Raw genomic sequence first — 24,377 nt, forward strand, 5'->3', positions numbered from 1 at the left:
CCTGGCACTCCCTTACCCCTGGCACTTAAGGTTTTGGCAGGAAGACCTTGTTTTCTAGAGGAAACACAAGTACTGACATCCAGGCCTGCTCAGAGGCCCATCCCAGCAGAAGGAATAGCAGTGTTTGCCCTTGGCAGCAAGGCAGGGACTAATATTGAGTTTCTCTCTCCTGCTCAGGAGGTGCCCGGTTGCTGAGCAGAGCTGAGGAGCAGGGTCCTAAGAAAGGTCCAGCAAACCTGAAGCCACCATGGGCTTCCCCAAGGACTTTGGGTAAGATGGACTTCCTGAGCTTTGTGAAGGACCACTGGCACATGGTTCAGGGGATGCCCCAAAAGCAGAAGGAGAATGTAGCAGTGAACCAGGTCCCATCTCCAGTTGGGCAGACAGTGACAAAGGGAAAGAAGCCATAAAGAGTCCAGGGTGCCGGGAAGAATTTGTGGTGCAGAGAGACCTGAAGAGGGACAAGACAAAGGTCCACTGGAGAGAGAGACGGCATGCGAAACAAGGCAGTGGAAAGGGCCTCAGAGGGAAGCAGGAGCTCACTGCCAAGCCCAAGGGGAGAGCCCACCCCTGCCCTCAGTGCAAGAAAAGCTTTAGCTGCCCCTCGCGCCTGGCTCTGCACAAGAAAAAGCATGCTGGGGAGAAGCCCCACAAAAGTGACAAGAATGAAAAGAGCTTCTCCTACTCTCCCAAACTGGTCCAGCACCAACGAGTCCACACAGGGAACAAATCATATCGGTGCTCAGAGTGTGGGAAGAGCTTCACCCAGTCCTCCAGTCTGGCCCAGCACCAGCTGATCCACACTGGGGAGAAGCCATACCAGTGCTCTGTGTGTGGGAAGAGATTCAGCCACTCCTCCAACCTGGTCCAGCACCACCGCATCCACACAGGAGAAAAGCCACATCAGTTCTCTGTGTGTGGGAAGGGCTTCACCAACTCCTCAGTCCTGGCCCGGCACCGGTTCGTCCACACAGGGGAGAAGCCACATCAGTGCTCTGTGTGTGGGAAGGGCTTCACATACTCCTCACACCTGGCCCAGCACCGGTTCATCCACACAGGGGAGAAGCCACGTCAGTGCTCTGTGTGTGGGAAGGGCTTGACCGACTCCTCAGTCCTGGCCCAGCACCGGTTCATCCACACAGGGGAGAAGCCACATCAGTGCTCTGTGTTTAGGAAGAGCTTCACCGACTCCTCAGGCCTGGCTCGGCACCGGTTCATCCATGCAGGGGTGAAGCCACATGGGTGCTCTGAGTGTGGGAAGACCTTCACCCACTTCTCCAAGCTGGCCCAGCACCAGCGCATCCACACAGGAGAAAAGCCGTTTCGTTGCTCTGTGTGTGAGAAGAGCTTCACCTGCTCCTCAGGCCTGGCCCGGCACCGGTTCATCCACACAAGGGAGAAGCCACAACAGTGCTCTGTGCGTGGGAAGACCTCCACCCAATCCTCCCATCTGGCCGAGCACCAATCCAAACACCTCAAGCAGATGACATCCCAGATGCAAAGATCATCTCCTCCTCATCTCCTCCCCCAGCATCAGCCTTGAAACCTGTGCATATCACATCCTTCTCTAAAAGCAGTCAGCTCTCCCATGGGACAAAGCAGTACCTTCATGATGGGGCGCTCTCCCCAAGACAACTGACTTCAGATGACACCCAGGGACTTCCCTTGGTGCCCTCCCAGCTTTGTCCTTTCATCTGGTCCCAGGGTTGTAGTATATGAGGCTCTTGAATTGCAGGAAGGACATATATGACTGAGGAAACATTCCCTGCCCTTCACCCTGACCTCACCTTTCCTCACCACCGCGCCGGATCCCTCCCCCAGGCCCTCCCATGCACAGTGGGGTCTGCAAGGAGCTGCTACTGCCACCCTTGAGCCTTTTTGGCCTTTTTTGCTTTTTAGCCTCTGCAGAACTGTGCACCACGGGGTGTCTGGTGCGCCCCTGCCCTCTCCTCCCCTCCTTTCATTGCATGCTTTCTCATGCTACTAAAGCCCCAGAACTGAACATGGTACCCTGTGGTTGGTGTCTGTGTCTTCTCCAGAGCTGTGCAATGAGAATAGACTAAGGCCTACGGCCCTTTCCAGGGCAGATCTCTGACTTTCCAGCCCCTTCTGTTTCCAAAGGATTCACTGTTACGTGGAGCTTGTTGCTAACCCTCAAGAGCAGGAGTTGGCCCCACTTGGGGCCTCATTCCCCTGTCTGCTGTGCAGCAAGGGCCTTGCCCTTTTGATGGAAAGTCTGGGGAGGGGGTGCTAGAGTCCCTTTTCTGAGTGCCATGGGGCAGCAGGGGTGAAGGAGGTGCAGCCTGTGGCCGGCCCTGCCCCTCCTGTGGAAGGAGGGGAAGTATGAAGCCATCCTCTGGGTAAAGTCCAGCACATTGTCGTCTCCCATTGGGAATACTGAGGCCTTCCTCCTAGTGCCAAAGTTGTTTGGCTCCATGATGGTCCTGGGGACACATGTACTGCTGTACAGATGTCCCAGGGACACCTTCAACTCCCAGGGCACTAGCCCCTGGCAGGGGGAGTTTGGCTGTCCTCCGGGGAGGGAAGAGTGCAGGGAGAGAGACCTTTTGCCCTCCCTGGGAGCCCTTGAGTTGTTCCAGTCTGCACAAGCCAGGGAAGCATGGGCAGACGGGTAGCTTGGCTGCACCCTAGAGCTGCCCACTGAGAGAGATGCCCAGGGCCATCCCCAGTCCCGGCAGCAAGGGGTGGCGGGGGCCTGAGCCATAGACCCCAGCCCCTTGTGCTGGGGCAGAGGTCAGAGACAACATCCCACAAAGCACAATCATTGCACCAGAGGCTTCAGCAGAACTCTGTTCCCGTGCGACAGGAGCAGGATATGAACTTTTAAGCCAGCCCTGGCCATGAGCAGAGGCAGCAGTGGGGAGCAAAGCCTTCGCCAGAGGGGCTGGGGTGGGGCACAGGGGGTGGGCTGCTCTAGGGCCTGGTGTTGCTGCCCCTGTCTACGAATGCCCCATATGTTGTCCTCACTGGTGGCTTTGGCGTCACTGTTTGGAGTATGGGGGCTGGGGCTTTTCTGCCTCTTACCAGCTCCCCTGGATGGAGAGAAGGAGGGTGCTGGGGGCTGCAGGTCTCCGTGAGGTTGGTGGGCAACAGGAGCGGTGCAGTGGCTAGGGGAAGCCCTCCCCTCCTTCACCTCATAGACGGGACTTGTCTCTTCTTGGAGGTACATCACTGCTGGTTTCTGCTCCGTCCTTCATGACCCCCTCTGGCCTCTGGGACATCGTCTCTATGGACTGCCTTGCCCCTGCCTTGGCCAGAGTGAGCGGTGTCTGGTTGTGCACAATTCATTGCGGTCTCAGTCACAAGCTCAAATGCGTCTTGCAAATGCCTTTTAAATTTGTGAATTTCCTTTTAAAATCTTCTGACAGAAAAGGGAAAGCTCGTGGTAGTAATACCAGTTTCACATTTCCCCCCAAAAGAGAGATCTTTGCTTTAAAACCAAACATTCAAACACCAGCAATGCAGTGCTTCAGTGAAAAACTAAATTGCAAAAAAACACACCACCCAAATGAATATATATTACACTAGATCTTTTGTTTTGGTTTCAGATTTTGGAGAATGCTGCACCTTTTAGTTTAAACTCACAAAGCTGTATTTTGTTTAATGCCATCTCCTTCTTTGGGGTAGAAAGGGGCAGCCATGAGCCTTCCTGATAGGGTAGGTGCTTGGAAAGACCGCTAGGCTGGGGTGTTCCCAGGGGGAGGGTCTGTGTTCATGCTGGTTCTCCACTTCCTTTGTGAACTTGTTTTGCTCTCCTGCTCTCTTTTTCTAGGTTATTTTATTATCTGATGATTAGCTGCTCTGATCCATTGTAGGAAACGTGGAATATAAATGAAATGAATGACCAAGGAGTATGTGACAAGGCCACACCGGGAGGATGCAGTGGGATATTGCTGGTCTGAAACTTTCCTTTTTAAACTTCTTTAATCCCAGCTGCTTCTGCCCCAGGGCCCACACACAGGCCATGTGGGGCTTGCGTGCGGGATGCCTGCCATGGACGTGGGAGTATCTGAGGCTCCAGGGGAAGAGGCTGGGAGGGAGGAGACTTGCTGGGGTAGCCGCATACAGAGTTGAATGAGTGAGCTGTGCTCTGTCGATAGACTTGGGAACTGGTTTGGCTGATTGGGCCGAGACCAGGACCTTTAAAAAATAACTTAATACTAATAAAAATGCCCCTCCCTCACCCCTCCTCAGCTTTGGGTCAGGATCAGTGTGGCTGAGCTTTTTCCCCAGCTCAGGGGAAGCCTCTCATTCCCCACAGGTGCGTGGAGCTGCTGGTGAGATCAGCTAACGTGTGCACGTGTGTCTGTGCATGAATTAATGCACACAAATAACTCTGGCGCTTATGGCTCCAGAGTTTTTTGCTCCCAGGCATGCCATTTGAATGTGAGCATAGTACACCTGTGGTTGGAGGAACTCAACAATTCTCAACTTCAGGCATATGACGGAGAACAACAGGAAACTTTATCTAAGCTAAGACATGGACCAGTGAAATGCAGTGACAGTACGCACCTCTTAGTCTAATTTAATATCATAGAGCTGTTAAATAATTAAAATGTGATTGTGATTAGTTACTCAATTAAAATATTGGTCACAATCACAATTTTAATTGCACAGCGAAAAACTCAAAATTTTGTGCAGAAAACTCAGGTATGCAAAATTGTGCAGGTACTTTATATGGTTGGTGCTGGCTGGCGTGGGGTGGGATTTGTGAAGGTGTGGGGGGTGTGAGAGGTGTGGGTGCGTGCGAGAGGTTTGGAGCCCAGGGCCAGGGGGTTCCTGCACAACCTGGCAGGGTGTGGGGTACTGTAGATTAGAAGTGAGGGGCAGCGGTAGGGCTGGATGAGCTATGGTAGTGAGGCAGGGAACAAGCATATCATTGCCCCCCCCCACCCCCCCCCACCCATCATATTACCACCAGGTGTCCACTTTAAAAAAAAAAAAAACCCTGGAAATTTGGAAACCCTATGGGAATGCAACCCACCAGCATGTAGAGCAACACCCAGCCATTAAGTCCGTGGAGCGGAAGGGCTGTGGGAGAGGGAAGGGGCAGATCGAGGCCTCCATGGTGAGGCAGGGAGTGAAGCAGGGCAGGCAGGGGCTGGGGTGAATGAGGCCCTGGGCTGAGGAGTGGGGCAGAGCCACAGGAGGCTTATCGAGGGGTGATGGGGGACACTGCTGTTCATACCGCTGGAGAAAGCATGGGGAGTATGTGCCCCTCTGGATTTGTGTGTGGGGCACAGGTGGGCTGCTCGGTGAGGATGGGGGCTCTGTGCCCTATTGCCTTTGCCCCAGGAGCTGTGCGCTGGTTGTGCTGCACATCCTCTGCCGGCACAGTGGCAGGATGCACAACATGGTGTCACATGGCTCCCAGGAAAAAGGCAGCAGAAAACAGAGCTCCAGCCCTCAGCAGGCAGCCAGCTCTGCCCTGCACACAAATCCAGGGGGCACATGCCTCCCATGCCTTCCCTGGTGGGTGCACCCAGGAGCAGGGAACCTGCTCCTGGACGAGCCTCCCATGGCTCCATCCCACTCCCCACCCCAGCCCTGGGGCCTCATTCAACCCAGTCCCTGCCCCTGCCCCACTCCCTCTCTTACCATGGGGGCCTTGATCTGCACCCTCCCCACACCCATTCCCTCTCCCCCAGCCCCTTCCCTTCACAGTTAACAGCTGCGTGCTGCTCCACACGCCGGTTTCCATTACTGGCCATGTGCATGCTGCGGCTGCTCATCTGCCTGTGCCTGTGCGCACTCCCCCCACACATACTTCTTGCTGCAGCAGCCTGGAGCCCACACTCGGGCTGCCCTGTGGTCCTCTGACCAGTCATTGCTGCCTGGCTAGGCAGCCCCGAGATGACAGTAAAGCGGACCCTGGGCACAGGATCCAGAACCACGTGCAGGATTAGCACATTTAAAATATTAATGCAAGAACCAATTAATGCATTAATTGCATGTTAATGCATTAACTGCATGTTAACAATGATTAATTGACAGCCCTGAATATAATAAACCAAAAGACAACAGAAAGCCTTTGCACAATTCTTATATAGTCCTGAGGGCCCTGTGTCCCCTTACAGCTAGGGATTCAAAAAGGCCTTCTGGGGAATTGGCAGATCTTCTTAGGCGTTCAGATGGAGCCTCGACAGGCCTCATTGCTGCCTGGGCTTGCAGTTGTACATGTGGCCAAATGCGCGTCAGCACGGAGAAAACAACAGTAGCATGCTTTTGAACTAAAACACATAGCAGGTGCTTGTGATAGCCAGAACCAAAAGGGTTAATAAGCAAGTTATAACAAAAGAAAATGCTTTTTGAAGATATCTGAAATAGAGTTTATGAAACTGTTTTCTGTCTGTCTGGAGTATAACCTGCAAGAATTATATATAGCTTTTTATACTAATCTTGAAGCAGCATGACTTAAAAAGCAGAACTAAAGAATATAACCCAGACTTAGCTGATTTAATTATTTTTTTGCTGCTTAGAGTCAGTACAATAAACTTACGCGGGAACATGTTAATCTCAGACCCCAAAGTGATGTGGTGTGATCTGCTTATTGGGTAAACCAAAGCTTGGGCAGTAATTTAGCGTAATGATTTCTAACACCTTTTAATCCCATAGGATAACAGTTATAAAATAAGATGATAAATGACTATATAACCAACAAATTAGCATAAACAGGATATAACAGAACACTCACGTTAAGTAACCCTTGGGAAGGATGGAACAGAAGGGTCATTGCTGTCCCATTCCCCCAGATCTCTCTTACTCCCTGTGTGAGCAAGGACCAGATCCTGACAGACGGATCTCCCCCCGGTACAACCCTACGAAAGCATGGATTGGGGACACCTGACTTCGCTGAACCAACTTGACCTGTATCTGACTGAGGGACTATCCATAAGTTGCTAACCAAGTGGGAACTCTTGGTTAATTTCTTTAGTTAATTTCTTTGTCTGTTTATGATCACTGCCAATTTTACTTGTATTGTTATGTTGTTTGTTTATTAACTTAACCTTTTTATTACCTGTCATATGTGCAAACTATATCTTTTGTTGTTATAAGTAAAATTTATTCTTTTTTTATAAGTGAAACTTGTCATTGCCTTCCCCCCCAACATCACCCCCTCGATCCCAAATCAAAAAGCCCAGTGGCTAATAAAGTTGCAGTGCTCGGTCAGTCTGCAACCAAATGGATATACTCACAGTGCCTAGCTGGCCTGTGACAGTGCTTTAGTTCACAAGCGCACCGCCGCCACGCTCCGCGTGCTGACGTGCATGTCACCACTTGTACAACTGCATGCAGCACAGCTCAGTGCGCATCAGCTCGCATGCGGATTAATGGAGTCTACTCCAAAGTGGCGAATCTCCAGCGAGTTGCAAGCCAAAAAAGTACGTGTACGAATGCTGGTAGTGCTTGATCCCAAGCACTCCGTCTGCGGCAGTCCTAAGAGCAGCTGCTAGAGACAAGCATGAGGCCGCCTCACTGGTCCGGTGCTGCTCCGGACTGTTTCATCATACTTGGGTCTGTGTGTGGGGGTCGCTCAGGACCCTCCTTTGTGGGAGCTCTGCAGCAGCCACCACTGCTGTCAGCGGTGCTCAGGTGTAGGGCAGGGGCAGGTAATTATTTGGGGCGGAGGGCCACTTACTGAGTTTTGGCAAGGTATCGAGGGCCATATGAAGCGGGGTCGGCTGCTGAGGAGCCCGGCCTGACACAAGCTGCCGGCTCTCGGCTGTGGATGGAGCAGAGCTCATGTCCCGCCCGCTCGCCGGGACGGGCTTGTGTGCCGGTGCGGGCCCGGACCGCCCCGTACCCCAGAGCCGGGTGTGCGCCCTGCCTGGCACCACGGCCACCCGCCGGACCTCGCACCCGGGCTCCGCCTCGCGCCGGGCTGGGACTGTGGCGGCCCCACGGGGACATGGCTGGGACCCCGAGGCGGAGCCCTGGCAGGAGGGGCCGGCGCGGCGCGGAGCAGGGGCCGCCGACAGCCCCGACCACGCTCACACCGCCTGTGGGATCGCAGCTGCCCCCGTCCCGTCCCATCCCCCCCACACACACCGGGGGTGCTCCCGTCCCTCCGAGGTGCCCCGTCCCCTCGCGGTGCCCGAGCCCGGCCCCACACACTGCGGGGGACGGGGGGGTCTGTCCCGGAGCAGCCCGGCCCCGCTCCGCTCCGCGCTCGTCCCGGGCAGGTCCCGGCTGGTGGGGGCGGGAACAGGACGTGCTGCGGCGGGGCGGCGGGTTCGTCCCGCCCGTCCCTCCTCCTGCCCGCGGAGCCCCGGTGCGGGATCCCGCTGCGCCCGGCCCGGCCCGCAGGGGCAGCGCGGAGGGGTAACGGAGTGCGGGTGGTGCCGGCCCGCAGCGTGGGGCGGGGCGGGGCGGGGGGGCTCGGGACAGCAGAGTCGGGCGAGGCGCCTCGCGGGCTGTGGCCGAGCTGAGCCGGGCCGGGCCGGGCAGCGCTGTCCGAGCTGAGCCCTGGGGCCGCAGACAGGGCGAACACCCGGGGCGGGGGCGGCCAGGATACACTCCCTTCCCCCTGCGCGCCCCGGGCCCGGCTGCACCGCGGGCTGCTGCCAGGGGCAGGGCACGGTGCCAGGGACGTGCAAGCAGTGAAGGGTTTGGGGGGAGGGGCAGCAGGTTGGGGAGCTCCAAGCAGCCCGCGTCCCCCCGCTGCACCATGCACAGATCTGGCCCCATGCCTCCTGAACCACCTGCCACGGCTGGGCTGTGCACCCAGCCCCGCCCCACTGCTTCCCTCACCGTGCGGGACTTTGATCTGCCCCATCCCACCCCCAATACCTCTTCTGCCCCCCACACCCATACTTACCTGCAGGTTGCTGCTTTCCACACTTCCTGGCTGTATTCCCAGACTCATGCATGCGTGCCGGTGGACATGTGTGCACGGTGCCTCCTGTGACCCACTCTTAGCAGCCCCTCAGAGGCCTGAGCACTGCCCACCTGCAAGGGGAAAACCACAACCTCCCGATCCCTCTAGACACTGTGAATCTGGGACAAATGCTGCCGTGGGGTCATGCACCCTGAGACCAGAATTTGCAGTTCCTATTTGGGCACTGTCCCACCCAATTAAGGAGCAGGGGTCACCCTAAGTGCATGGCTGGGGCAGGAGGGAGCAGGTGTGGTGCAGGGAAAGGGGGCAGGGAGCTGGGGTTGCACCATTTCTTCAGCCAGCCCAATAGGGCCAGAGGGGAAGTGAGGACTGCTCCAATACTGCTGAGTGGGGGCAATCAGGGTCATCAGGGCCAGGCAGACCCTGAGCTGGGGCAGGGTCCTGGTCCCAGGTCTCTGATCCATGGTCTGATTTGTGCTGTCACCTTTCCCACAGGCGCCCCACACACCGCACACAGCCCACAGGCGCTGGGTGTGAGCACAGGCCAGCGAGAGCCCAGGCCCCCGGCCAGTGAGATCCCTCCTGGGGAGACGTGGCTGCTGCGCTGGAGCCCGTGGCAGCTGTGGGCCTCCCCTTCTCAGCGGGAGCTGAAGGAGCAGGACCCAGGAGGCGTGCAGGCAGGAGGGGCTGAGGGTGCAGAAGTCCCTCGTGTCGTCCAGACCGGAGCCGGTCCAGCACCGAGAGCTGTGGGGGCAGGACGCGACGCAGGCCATGCAGCCCCCTTGCGAGGCCAAGCTGCCCTCCACGACCCCACAGCTGGCAGCGCGGGATGAGCTCCCCACCCCAGAGCCCTGGCGCCAGCTCTTCCGTGGCCTGCGCTACCGGGAAGCCGAGGGCCCAGGGAAGATTTGCAGCCGCCTGCGGGAGCTGTGCCGGCGCTGGCTGGAGCCCCAGCGCCGCAGCAAGGAGCAGATGCTGGAGCTGGTGGTGCTGGAGCAGTTCCTGGCCATCCTGCCCCCAGAGATGCGGAGCTGGGTGTGCAGGTGCCGCGTGGAGACGTGTGCCCAGGCCGTGGCCCTGGCCGAGGGGTTTCAGCTGGGGCAGGTGGAGGACGAGAAGCTCCAGGTGAGAGCCTTTGTTTGGTGCCATCTGCACCTCCATGTGTCGGGGGATGTCCCCCCCAGATCCCGGCTCCCCAGTGACACGTGTATCTCATCCCCAGGTCACCATGCATGTGAAGGTCGAGGAGGGGTCCTCAGACCAGATGCAGCCCCCGGGGGCCCTGCCGGAGCCTGGTGATTCCTGGGGGCAGCAGCCAAAGGCTCATCATGGACATGGGTCTGTGGGGGACACAGAAGAGAGAGAAACCCCAGGGCCTTGGGACGAGCTGCCTCATGTCCCTGAAGCGGAGCCACTATCTGACCAGCAGTCAGGTCCTTACAGCCTTTAACATGGCCTTGACACCCAAAGAGCGACAGTGACCTCTCCCACCCCCATTATTACTGTTGGCTACTGGGTATAGGCCCGTTGATTTGGGGGACAACTAAAAAGAAAATGGATGGGAGTGAGGTCACAGGCTCACAACAACTGCTCCCGGCGGGGGCGGGGGGCAGTAGCCGGTGGCTCTTGGGGGAGTCCAAGGAGCCAGGAGCAGGTGAGGTGCCGGATGCAGGCTGGGGCATGCGGCCAGGTGCCGAGCGGCTGTCCTGCACCAGGGGTGAGAAGCTCCAGCGCTGTCCCCAGCCCAGGACCAGGCGGCAAGATTCGTAACCACGTGGCTGGGGTGGGACAGGGATCTGGGCTCTGTGGGTTGGCAGCTCCCAGGCCGAGGTCCCGGATCTTCATCGCTGCCTGTGCGTACAGAAAGGTGCTTTATCCTGGTTGGCTTTTGCCGTGCTGCCATGGTAACGATCAGTGATCTAATTGGTGTTCTAACGATCAGTGTTGTAATAATATCGATCAATAAGAGGCTGGTGAAGGCCTCTTTGTCACTGTTAGGCTCAGGCTGATGCAGGCTGAATGAGATTCGACCGTGGCATCTGGCTGGGCCAGGTGCCGTTCACCCAGGCCTCCGTCCTGCTGCAACTCCCCGGATAGGGAAGACCTGGGCGCTGACGGCACGTGGAGGGTCCTCAGACGGGTGCCCCGGGCCAAGCCCTTCCCCAGGTGAACTGAGGAGCAGTGGTTTTCCCCGTCCCCCAGTGCAGAAATCTCTCTGCCAGAACAGCTCGGTGGGTCTGTGCTCCAGCAGGTCGGCGGCTCTTGTTCCCCTGGTGCCCTGGGAGCATTTCACATGCCCTGGAGCAGACTGACCCTGCACAGATGTAGATGTGACCCAGCACCAAGGTCCCTCCAGCTTCTCCCCCAGGAGCGATGTCCCTGCCGGCTTGGACGCGGCGCTGTGATCTCCACCGGCTCTGGGCTCATCTCCAGCCTCGTGCCTGTGGAGGTCTGTTAGGAAGAGCCGAGGGACGATGAGTCTCCCTTCTCCCCGCTCTTCTACACACTGCAGCCTCCAGCTCCCTTCGCCCCAGGCCAGTCCAGGGGACGAGCAGGGCTTTCCCCTGCCCCCACCCCAGGGCTCACCTGTGAACTCTCTTCCACCCGCAGGTGCCGGGACCCTGAGCAGAGCGAATCAGCATCCTCCAGAGGAAGGGCCTGTAAATCTGGAGCCGCAGAGGCTCCCAGACGCCTGGGCCGGGCCAGCTGCAGGAGGGGCAGGGCAGGCCGGCGAAGCAGGGGCAGAGCATGGAGGTGAGCAGGGCACCAGCTGGAGGTGGGGGTGGGAGTGCAGCTGGGGCAGAGCCCAGGAGGAGCCGGGGTGCTGTCAAGAGTTTGGGGAGCAGAGACCTGAAGAGTGAGACGTCTCTGGTGACAGTTGCAAACCCCCCAGGCTGCATTAGCAGATGCACGCTCCAGGGTGCAGAGAGCCAGGTGTGCTGGCACGGGAAGGCCTGGGCAGAGTCCCTGGAGCTGGGCTCCCTGCCTCTAAATGTGCTGCTTGGGCTGCCTCCAAGGGCCGAGGAAACAGAGCATGTTGAGCTGGGCTGAGGCCGACACACGAGCTCCTATGTCCACAGCTGCATCCGTGGCTAAGGTGCAAATACTTGTAGTAGAGTGAGTACAGAGAGGGCCACGGGGACAGGAGAAACTGATGCTGTAACGCTTGTGCCGGCAGCTCCAGGAGGTGTTCGAGGACATGGCAATGTATTTCACATGGGAGGAGTGGGATCTGCTGGAAGAGGAGGACAAGGGTTTTTACCGAGACCAGATGCTGAGGAACTACCAAGCCCTCGTTTCCCTGGGTAAAGCTGTGGTTCTTGCTTTGCCCTAGAGCCCGGTGTGCTCTGAAGTAGTGTTGTCTTCTCCCTGGTGTCTCAGTCAGAATCTCAGTGACTCAGTGACAACAGTCTCTCACCTCATTCCCACTAAGAAATTAGGTGACTGTGGCGTTGATGCCTGCACAGTCAGATGGGTCACTCATTGGCTGGAGGGCCGCACACAGAGAGTGGTGGTGGACAAGTCTTTTTTGACCTGGAGAGATGTGGGCAATGGGGTCCGCCAGGGCTCGGTCCTCGGACCCGCACTGTTCAACATCTTCTTCACTTACTTGGACGGGGGGTGAAAAGAACGTTGTTCATGTTCGCGGATGACACTAAGATGTGGGGAGAAGTGGGTGCACTGGAGTAGAGGGACAGGCTGCAACTAGGTCTAGACAGGTTACAGGGGTGGGTGGATGAGAACGGGATGGGATTCAATACTGACAAGTGCAAGGTGCTGCACCTGGGGAGGAAGAGCCAGCAGCATACCTACAGGCTGGGGAACTCCCTTCTCGTCAGTGCAGAGGCAGAAAGGGATCTTGGAGTCATTGTTGATGCCAAAATGAACATGGGCCGCCAAGGTCTGGAATGGGATCCCAAGGGAGGTGGTGCTCTCCCCTACCCTGGGGGTCTTCCAGAGGAGGTTGGATATGCATCTAGCTGGGGTCATCTAGACCCAGCAGTGTTTCCTGCCTATGCAGGGGGTCGGACTCGATGATCTATTGACATCCCTTCCAACCCTAACATCTATGAATCTATGTCAGGATGCGATCAGGGACGCCGACTGCACCTTGTCATGCATCCACAGATGCATCACGAGCAGGTCCAAGGAGGTGATCCTCCCCCTCTATGTGACGCTGGTCAGGCCACAGCTGGAGTACTGCATCCAGTTCTGGGCGCTGCACATCAGGAGAGATGTGGACAGCATGGAGAGGGTCCAGAGGAGGCCACCCACATGATCGGGGGGATCAGGGCAGGCCATACGAGGAGAGGCGACGGGACCTGAACCTGTTCAGCCTCCACAAGAGAAGGCTGAAGGGGGATCTAGTGGCAGTCTACAGATTGGGGAAAGAGGACCCGGAGACAATGGGAGAGTCCCTGTTCCCCAGAGTACTACTGGGAGTAAGGAGGAATAACGGCCATAAGTTGACTGAGAGTAGATTCAGGCTAGACATCAGGAGGTGCTACTTCACTGCCAGGGCGGTAGTAGTGCTCGCCCCAACCCTGAGGATCTTCAAAAGGAGACTGGATAATCACCTAGCCAGGGTCGTTTGACCCCAGCATTCATTCCTGCCGTGGCAGGGGGTCGGATGTGATGATCTACTCAGGTCCCTTCCAGCCCTAACAACTATGAAATTATGAACCTTTGGCCGGTGGCTTAAATCCCTTTGCTCCCCACTGCTCTGTCCATGATCAGACCTCTCACATCTCATACTTGTATATATTCCTCCTCCATTTGATCCAGCCGCCTTCCCTGGAGTCTTCCTCCTTCATAACAGGATTTCCCTTTGCCTTCTCACCATGACCATATTATTTGCCATTCATTGTGCCTAAAAATGCACTAACAGCCATTCCTTGGGCAATTACTCTGATTTCCTCCCTCCCTTGCCTAGTGTGTCCTGTCCAAACTCATTTCAACTCATTTGCCTGGAATTGCACTGGTGTTTGCTTCCTATGGCCATACATCCACCACCTGGATGAAAAGGGCCATCCTCTTCCCCCTGCTATGCCTTACCTTTCATCCTAAATGTCCATCCTCCCTTGTCCTTCAAGTCCTTAGTCTAATCCTTGAGTTCATTGGCTCCATTCCCCAAATTTCACTTGCTTATTTTGCATCCAGTACCAATGGTTAAACTCTCTCTAACCACTGCCCAAACAGGGTATTGAGGCCCCGCCCCTGAACTTATCTGTCGCATCCAGCGAGGACAGGTGGAGCTCTGGGTCTGTGGTGATGAGGACCGTGGGGCAATCTCGAGGTCGGAGGACGTGCTGCCAGGTGAGTTGTGGCTGTCCCCTCCACCCGACTCCCCTCTCACAAACGCTCCGTGCCCAGGGTGAAAGGGAGCCTGGAAACTGCAGACCTGCCCTGTGCTGCCATTTCAGGGTGCTGACCTCAAATAGCTTATGCTGTCATGTGTGCAGATGGGTGTTGTTCCACCCCCTGAAATTCAACCTGTGGAAACTCTCAGTAGTCTTTTTGCCTCTTGTCTTATTTAATATTTAATATTAAATATCAAGTAAACTTTAATAGTAATTTTTACAGGTTACTCCCTGCAATACAACCTGACACGTGGCTCCTTTAGACATTACGGCAGCAGTTTGGTGGTGCCGGCCTCGAGTCCTCCGCTGTGTGTGGGAGATGTTTGTTTCTGGCTTTCCCGCTGTTCAAGTAGAAATTGCACGACCGCGCCCCAACTCCCCAGAGTAAGAGCATGCACATAACACCCTCTTCCTTTGTCCACTACGTCAGTAACTTCCTCATGCCAAATTGTCTAATCCCCAAGTTTCTTACCAGCTGAACAGTTTTTCACCAGCGATAATTATGGGTTAGTTTTTTAAGTTCTTCCAGTACTCAAATGATGGTTTTCTTTGATATTTAAGATGGCAGAGAAACATCCCATGGTCAGAGCTTTTCGGGACCAGATGTGTTCTTAGGAATTCTGCATCCTTTATACAGTCGGCAACACTTTCCTTGTTGTTTCAAGTGTATTGCTTGTGCCATTGTAGATAATCGTCAAAAGGAAACCAACAAAAGGATGAGAATACAAACAAATGGTCCATCTGCCCTTCTCAATCTTTGGCATGACTGATATTTTTGAGGCCCAGGAGGCCATGCTCCAGGGGGGTACCATTTTCTGTAGCCATTTTGCAGATATTCCAGAACCCATCCAGAACTTGTGCTTACATTTCCTTGTCTAGCATAGTTAACACCACAGCCACTTACAGCAACAACGGTACACAAACACAGCCGCGCAAGCAAGACAATGACTGCAGAACGCAGTGAAGCTCAACTCTTCTTTGTACCAAGGGAACTTCTTGATGATTCACTGCTGGTCCACATCCTGGAAAACACAGACAGAAAAGGGAAGGGCTTAGCCCCTTTTAAGTTTGATCCTGTCATTGGATCATTTTTGACACTATGGCTTGGCCCTGGCCCTGGCCCTGGCCCTGGCCCTGGCCCTGCTGGAGCTCCTTCACAGATTCCTCTCGTTGCAGCTTGAGGGGCTGCTTTTTTAGCAATATTTTCTACTTCAAGTGACAGCTGCTGCAAGATGTACCCTGCCACACACTTTCCTTCCTTGGCTTTCATGAGGGGTTTTCTGTTGGGGCAGGCTCCCCCTATCCTTTTCCCAGCCAAGAGTAACCCACAAGGCAGTGGGAGCCAAGGTTGTCAGGCGCTCAGGACTCGACTTTCTCAGGGGTGGCAACGTGGCATTTCGTAGAGACTGCCCTGCCACAAGTAGCTCCACCACACTAACTAGTCCTAGGAGGATGTAGTTATGAGGACTTAAACAGGACTAATCTTTAGGCTCTTCTGCCCTGGTTATCTTCACCCCTCATGGGCACAGCCTCTCACTTCTGGGATTTTTCCCCCGAAGCCATTCTTGTTGGATAGGAGAGAGGCTGGGGCTGTCCCTGGTGTCTCCTGGTCCGGTTGACCTCGAGCACTGGTTGTGTGTAACCCTGGGCTCAGGCTGCATGAAGTGTGTCAGTGGAATGGGAGGGATTCAGATGATTTCATGTTGTGGGGGGAAGTGAACCCCCCACTGCTTGCACCAGAATCTCCCCTTGTGATGTTTCCGCTCTGGGGCCCCGAGTGTCACAAAGCCTGAGGCTCAGCCCAGAGTCCGTGTGCGGGTTCGTGCCAAGGCCTTTGCCCCAGTGCAGCTGTCTGTGATGTGGAGGCTGCCTGGGATTCATTAGCAGAGGAAAGCTCCATGGGCTCATTCCCTGCACCAGACATTGCCCCAGAAACAGGTAGGAAGCAGATCACTGCTCTCAATCCTCCACTCCCAGAACATTTCTTGGAGGGATAATGCATGAAACGTGATGGGTTTTGCTATGAAGCAGTGTAAGGCAGTGCTCAGCACACACTCCTGACTGGTGACAAGTCCTGGACATGCACCCCGAGGCTGTTCACACTTGTACCCAGATGCTGCTTTCAGGACTGCCAGAGATCAAGGGCAAGCATTGCAGATGGGTCTCACCAAAGCAATGGAGCTTGTGGAGCATGTCAGCCCAGTCAAGTGGAGGGCTCAGCACCATCTGCCTCTGGGCCCACCAGTGCTGTGGGATACAGCAGCCCTTTGAGAGCCTCATTTTTACTTTGAGCAGATCCCTTTGGTTTCATCCTCTGCCTCTTAAAACATGAACCAATTCGGGTACCCTTCAAATGCACATGTCCCACATGTTTCTTGCAGGAGGGCCTAGGGTGATGGGGTGAGAGCTGGGCCAGAAACCCTGAGAATCTAACTCCTAACTCCACTGAGTAGAGAAGATGAGACTGGCATAGGGACCTGGCACTCCGCACCCCTGTCACTTGGGATTTTGGCAGAAACACCTAGTTTTCTTGAGGAAACAGAAGTGCCAAGGTCCAGTCCGGCTCCGAGGCCCATCCCAGCAGAAGGAATAGCAGTGCTTGCCCTTTGGCAGCAGGGCAGGGACTAATCTGGTGTTTCTTCCTCCCATGCAGGACATGCCTGGTTTCTGAGCAGAACCGAGGAGCAGGGTCCTGAGGAAGGGCCATGAAAGCTGGAGCCACCATGGGCTTCCCTGGGGAGTATGGGTGAGGTGGATTCCCTAAGCCCAGCGAAGGACCAGTGGCACAAGGGCCAGGGGATGCCCCAAAAGCAGGAGAATGTAGCAGTGAACGAGGTCCCATCTCTTGTTGGGCATTGGAGTGAAGAAGGGAAAGAAGCCCGAAAGAGCCCAAGGTGCAGGGATGAATATGTCATGCTGAGACACCAGAAGAGGCAGAAAGGGAAGGCCCACTGGAGAGAGACACTGCATGCAAACCAAGGCAGTATGGGGGGCCTCAGAGGGAAGCAGGAGCCCTCTACCAAGCGCTGGGGGAGAGCCCACTCCTGCCCTGAGTGCAGGAGAAGTTTTAGATGGTTAACAAACGTAGCGAGAGCTCTTGAAATGAGACGAGACGTTCCGTGAATGAATTACCTAGTGCACCGGGAAAGGGGTATGTCAGTGAAGCCGGTGATGGGGAGTCGTTGGTGGGTGATCAGTCCACCAAGTTTACTCCAGGGTGCGTCCGGAGTTCTCCGACTTGGGCGGAAACTGCTTTTACTTTTATATGGCTAACCGGCCAATTGCTAGTTGCCAAGTAGGAATAATTTGTAACCGGCCAATGGTGGTGTGCGTGTTTGCATAAAGTTGGCGGGAACTTTTTACTGAACCGGGGTTTTTCCACTGTGGCGGGAAATTCCACTGTGCCATAGGCATTCAATTAATGGGTTCTGACATGCCCCCTTGCCGATGGCACAGTTGTAATTAAAGCATATGCAAGTCGTTCAAGTCGTCATCGTCTCACTCGGGGGGTTCATATGGCAAACGAGTATATACATAAGCAGATAGCTTAACGAACCGCTTTTTAACAAACTGTAAAATACAACAACCCATACATACAACAATGGCTATTACAATTAATGGTAAACACAAGGTAATGAGGGGAGTTAGTAAATGCATTAACCAAGATGACGTGTCCCATCCCGTCCAGCCAAAAACGTCGGCTAACCATCCCTCCCCGATCCCAGCGACGTTGTTGGTGTCTGCAGCAATTTGTTTTATGCGGTCAAGTTGATCCTCCAGTAGAATAATAACGTTTGGTATGCTAATACAACTGTATTTCCTAGACAGGTTAAGGAATTGACAAACGCCTCCCAGTTGTAGTAACATCACATCGAGGGCTAAGCAGTTTTGCATGGTCATGTGTGATGTAGCCTGTAACTGGTGGTTTAATAACCACAGGGACGTTTTGGTACTATTGGCTAGAAGCTCAACTTGTTCAGCTAACTTGGCGATAGCGACTCTCGCTTTGCCTATCCCTATTCCCCTCGCAAAATAACCTTCAAGCGCCCACACAACTTTTTGGTTGAATTTATCGCCGTCTGTTAACTCGTTCCACACCAAAGCGCGTCGCTTATGGCAACAAAGTATGGCCAGACTACTCAGGTGAGATGTGTCAACACTTAAGGGGGGGCAGAGCATTGCTGTACTCAAAAAGCATTGGATGCCCATTAGGGCAGCTGGAAGGTTAGTGTAAAGCTGCCCATCTGAGCAAGCCCTTAGCAGCCCTAAAGGGGCTGGCGTACTAATTTAATGCACAGCTTTGACCTTTCCATCTGATTAAAGCTACCTCGCGAGGGAGATCGACCGTGTTGGCGGGCGCGTCGTAGCCATGGCACCACTGACTGAGTCTGGCCGCCCTTAAGATGGGATAAAAATACGAGCTCCAATCTTGGGCATTCGATACATTGATGGCTAGCGACTCATTCCAAGAGACTAGAGATTGGGGCCACTGAAGGACGGATGGAACCGGGCCAGATTCATCTTGTGCCCTCGTTTTGTTCGGGCCTGGGGGAAGGGCTAGGTACCATGTTGGAGTAATGGCTGTGGGGTTCTAGGTTAACAAATTATCATCCTTGGACCACTTTACTCCTTCTGGGTTAATCCCCCAAGGTATCTCTGAACACGCAATGTTATAGAAGAGCAGGATGGGGGCAGGTGGAAACATTGCCTCTGATCTAAGCCCGTTGGGGGACAGGGGGACTACCGCCACTGCTGGCCCGCTGAGCAATCCTTGCAAAGCCAGCGGATCACAGCACTCAAGGGAGCCCACCCCAGCCCCAGCCCTGGTAAAATCTGTGGGCAAGGAAGGAGCCCCCCCGGGGGCACTTGCCTGCCTGTACACTAATGCCAGGAGCTTGGGGAATAAGCAGGAGGAGCTCATTCTCCTGCTCAGTGCAAACAATTATGATGTCATAGGGATAACGGAGACCTGGTGGGACTCCACCCATGACTGGACCACGGGGATAGATGGCTATACCCTGTACAGGAGGGATCGTGTAGAGAAAAGGGGCGGGGGTGTAGCTCTCTATGTTAAGGAAAGCTACGTGTCCCTGCAAGCCAATATTGGCGACCAGGGTGGACGGCTGGAGACCCTCTGGGTTAAAATCCATGGGGAACACGGCACAGGGGACACAATGGTGGGAGTCTATTACAGACCTCCCACCCAAAGTCCTGAGCTTGACCAGGAGTTTGCCCAGGAACTGGCTGAGGCAGCTTGCTCCAAGACCATGATTGTCATGGGTGACTTCAATTACCCAGACATCTCGTGGGAGGATTGCTCAGCAAAATCTGAGCAGTCGCAGAGCTTCCTCTCGCACGTGGATGACCTCTACCTGACTCAAGAAGTCTATGGGCCAACGAGAGGCAAAGCGCTGCTCGACCTGGTACTGGCTACTGGGGATGACCTAGTCGGCGACCTAGTGATCGATGGGAAGCTGGGTGACAGCGACCACGAGCTGATCACCTTCACCATCTGCCGAAAAGCTGGCAAGTCAGTCAGCAACACGGAAGTCCTTGACTTCAGGAAAGCCGACTTTGACAAGCTCAGGAGGCTTGTCAGTGAGGCCCTAAGGGACTGTGACCACAGGGAGAGGGGAGTTCAAGAAGAGTGGTTGCTCCTCAAGGGAGCGATCCTCAATGCACAAGCTAAGGCTATTCCATGTCGGAGGAAAGGCACCAAGAGGGCACACCAGCCCCCCTGGCTCTCCAGGGACCTAGCAGAGGTCCTGAGGCTAAAAAGAAAGGCCTACAAAGGATGGAGGATGGGAGTCACCTCCAAGGAGGATTATTCTGCACTGGTCCGGTCCTGTAGGGAGCTGACCAGGAAAGCCAAGGCTGCAACTGAACTCCAGCTAGCTTTGAGCATCAAGGACAATAAAAAGTCCTTTTCTCAGATATGTGGGGAGCCGGAGGAAAAGCAGGGGCAACGTTGGACCCCTGCTGAACCAGATGGGGCAACTGACAACTAACGTCCAGGAAAAAGCCAACCTATTAAATAGGTACTTTGTGTCGGTCTTTCATCAGCCCCATGGGACGCCCATGCCCGCTACAGGGCCGGAAAGTCCGGGTGAGGGTGATCCCCTGCCCTCCATTGATGCTGACTTCATGAAGGAACATCTTGAGAAGCTGGATACCTTCAAGTCAGCCGGCCCTGACAATCTTCACCCCAGGGTACTCAAGGAGCTGGCGAGCATCATAGCCCAGCCTCTAGCGCGGATCTTTGAAAACTCTTGGCGCTCTGGTGTAGTGCCCGAAGACTGGAAGAAGGCCAATGTGGTGCCTATCTTCAAGAAAGGGAGGAAAGTGGATCCGGCTAACTATAGGCCCATCAGCCTGACTTCTATCCCAGGGAAGATCTTAGAAAAGTTTATTAAAGAGGCCATCCTTAATGGACTAGCTGACGCCAACATCTTAAGGGATAGCCAGCACGGGTTTGTTGCGGGTAGGTCTTGCTTGACCAATCTCATTTCCTTCTAAGACCAGGTGACCTATCACCTGGACAAGGGAGAAGAGAGTGATGTCATATATCTTATCTTCAAAAAAGCCTTCGATCTGGTTTCCCATGATCGCCTCTTGGAGAAACTGGCCAATTGTCGCCTTGGTTGCTCCACGATCCACTGGCTGGAAAATTGGCTCCGGGGTCGGACCCAGAGGGTAGTAATTGATGGAAGTCACTCATCGTGGTGCCCTGTGACCAGTGGGGTCCCCCAGGGCTCTATCCTTGGACCCATTCTGTTCAACATCTTCATTAATGATGTGGACACTGGAGTCAGAAGCGGGCTGGCCAAGTTCACCGATGACATCAAACTTTGGGGCAAAGCATCCACACCAGAAGACAGGCGGATGATCCAGGCTGACCTGGACAGGCTCAGCAAGTGGGCGGACGAGAATCTGATGGTGTTCAACGCCAATAAATGCAAGGTTCGCCACCTTGGGAAGAAAAACCTGCAGCATCCTTATAGGCTCAGCAGTGCTATGTTGGCTAGCACTATGGAAGAAAGAGACTTGGGGGTCATCATTGACCACAAGATGAACATGAGCCTGCAATGCGATGCTGCAGCTAGTAAAGCGACCAAAACGCTGGCTTGCATCCATAGATGCTTCTCAAGCAAATCCCGGGACGTCATTCTCCCCCTGTACTCGGCCTTAGTGAGGCCGCAGCTGGAGTACTGTGTCCAGTTTTGGGCTCCACAATTCAGAAAGGATGTGGAGAAGCTTGAGAGAGTCCAGAGAAGAGCCACGCGCATGATCAGAGGTCAGGGAAGCAGACCCTACGATGACAGGCTGAGAGCCCTGGGGCTCTTTAGCCTGGAAAAGCGCAGGCTCAGGGGTGATCTGATGGCCATCTACAAGTTTATCAGGGGTGACCACCAGTATCTGGGGGAACGTTTGTTCACCAGAGCACCCCAAGGGATGACGAGGTCAAATGGTCACAAACTACTACAAGATTGTTTCAGGCTGGTCATAAGGAAGAATTTCTTTACTGTCCGAGCCCCCAAGGTCTGGAACAGCCTGCCACCGGAGGTCGTTCAAGCGCCTTCTTTGAACACCTTCAAGATGAAACTGGATGCTTATCTTGCTGGGATCCTATGACCCCAGTTGACTTCCTGCCCTTTGGGCGGGGGGCTGGACTCGATGATCTTCCGAGGTCCCTTCCAGCCCTAATGTCTATGAAATCTATGAAATCTGCAGACAGAGCGGTTCATTTTGGGTAGGTTGAAGTTACATGGCCAGGAATACCGGTAATAGATGACATGATGGCCAGGAATACCGGTACTAGATGACATGATGGCGTCATTGGTATGTAAAACTAAGTTGGGCTACCATAATGTTGGGGTTCAGTTCAGTGTTCCGGGCTTTAAACCACTTATCAACATTAAGAGGGTATACAAACGGGGTTAACACCGGGTCGTTAACAGAAAGGGGAAGGCGGAGACAGGCGGTAAGACCGTCCCTTCCCGAGTGGTCACCTATGGCATCAGCCCAAACCGATAACAAAGTTAAAACAGTATTGGGGGTTGTGGAATTTTGCACATAGAGTGGGGTTACTAATGAAATTAGATTAGTTACAAAAAGTCCAACTGTAAGGGCTTCGGTAGGTGTCATGGTGACGTCACGTGTCGATGTTCACAGTGACACTCTCTCCCTGTCGGCCCCGACTCATGAACGTCGAGCGCCGTATGTCTCAGAGTTTGGTGGGCCTGTGGGGAAAGAAAAATTTAAAACCAGTAAATTTCTCTACGACATCGTGGTTGCATGAAGGTGCGAATGGCTGGATAGCCAGTTGTGGTGAGCTAGGATTTGTCGCTGTTCTTCCCCTTCATCGAAGCACACGGAGTAGGTGTTCGGGTACGGTTCCGCACTGACGACTTTTCCTTTATATACCCTCGGGTGTGATTGGTGTGGGTGTGGAATGGTGACCCATACGAGTTCATCCGATGTGAATTTCGGTTGCCACGGTTCTGGGTGTCAGGGGTAAGACTTATCCCATAGGGTCTTGTCAGCATTGAGTGAGATGAGGACGTCGTGGTTTGATTTCGTCCAGTTTTTGTGGGTCCCACCTCCTTTTAAGCGCAATCGCTCTTTATAGAGGCCAATATGTCTTTCTACCACTGCATTGGATTGGGGATGGTATGGGAGGTGGAGGTGCCAGGTGACATTATGGAGGCGGGCAAATTTGTCGAGTGCTGTGGAGTTGAACGGTGGGCCTCCATCTGATTGAACCATGTCGGGTGGTTGCCAGTTGGCGAACGCTGCAGTTAGTGCCAATATGACAGCTGTGGCGTGGCTTTTTCATAGCGGGATGACTTGGAGTTGTCGAGTGCCAAGGTCGATAATAACGAGTCCTTTATTTGGGGGTTTCGCGCCAGGCAGAGGTCCTAGCAGGTCGACTTGCCAGACTTTCCCTGGTGTGAACTGAAGTGGATCTAGTGCTTCAATTTGGTGTTTCGTTTGGTGGCACTTTTCTTTAGCGCAGGGCTCACATGCACAGGCTACTTGTTCCCAGTCAGTTCTCTTTCTGTAGGTGGTATGGCTGCTCAGAGTTGATTGCCAGCAGGTGCGACAAGCTCTTCGCCCTGGGTGCCCCCAATGGTCGTGTAACCAGGCCAGAAATGGATCTACCTTGGCCTCTTGGTTAACCTCTTTGACCGGTAAGACAATGTCTGTGCGAAGGGGGTCTTCCAAGAGTTTGTCGACGACTTCGTGTACTGGGTCGGTTTCAGGCTTGTGCGACTTGGTGTGTTTAATTAGAGGAGAATAGTGAAGGTGGACAACATATCGAAGATGTCTTGCCAGATGTCTAAGTTTTGCGTCGGGGTTCCTGTACCGGTAACAATTTTGTAAATATACTGAGAATCAACTGCGATTACGGGAGTGGGAAGTGTCCCATCGTGGTGTTGGAGGCAATGTTGTACTACCTCATTGAACCCTAGCAGTTCATTTTTCTGGGTTGAACTTCTTCCTACATAAAGTTTTGTGTCATGGCAGGGTTTGCAATAGAATCCGTAGCCTCCATGACCTTGGGTTGTGCCATCGGATGCCATCCAGGCTGGGGCTGTCATTCCGTAGAGGACAGGTGAAGCATTTTCTGCGGCGTCGGGGCTGGGTGGCAGATTTTCGCATTTCCAGCGGTGCCAATGGTAATGATGGTTGAGCACTAGCGTGTTCCAGGTGGACAGTTCTCCTTGGAACTGCAGGTCAGGGTTCTCGGCATTCAACAAAGGTAAAAGGGTTGTGCCGGTCACCCGGAGTGTCCCATGCCCATGGGACAACATTTCTATAAGTTGCCCTGCCATTAAGATTTTCCCGACAGCTCCATATCGATGTTGGGCTGCTTGGAGGGTTTGGTGGGAGGTATAAGTTAACTTGCTACGAGAGTCGTGGGCTGTGGCCCACACATGGCTAGCAGTGTATCCCAGAGTTACTGTCATTGGGTCGGCGAAGTCGAATGCGTGGAGTGGCGTTGTCCTAATTGCCGTAAGGAGTTCCTGGAGATCTCTTCCATCCCTCTCGGTCCAGGGCGTGAATTTTTGAGACTTTTTGTGGATTTAACGTTGAAGCTTTGTGAGTATCGGAAGGTGGGTTGGAGTGATGTGATGTCAGTACCAATTGAGGTA

This window comes from Alligator mississippiensis, chromosome 1, assembly GCF_030867095.1.
Source record: "Alligator mississippiensis isolate rAllMis1 chromosome 1, rAllMis1, whole genome shotgun sequence".
Taxonomy (NCBI): domain Eukaryota; kingdom Metazoa; phylum Chordata; order Crocodylia; family Alligatoridae; genus Alligator; species Alligator mississippiensis.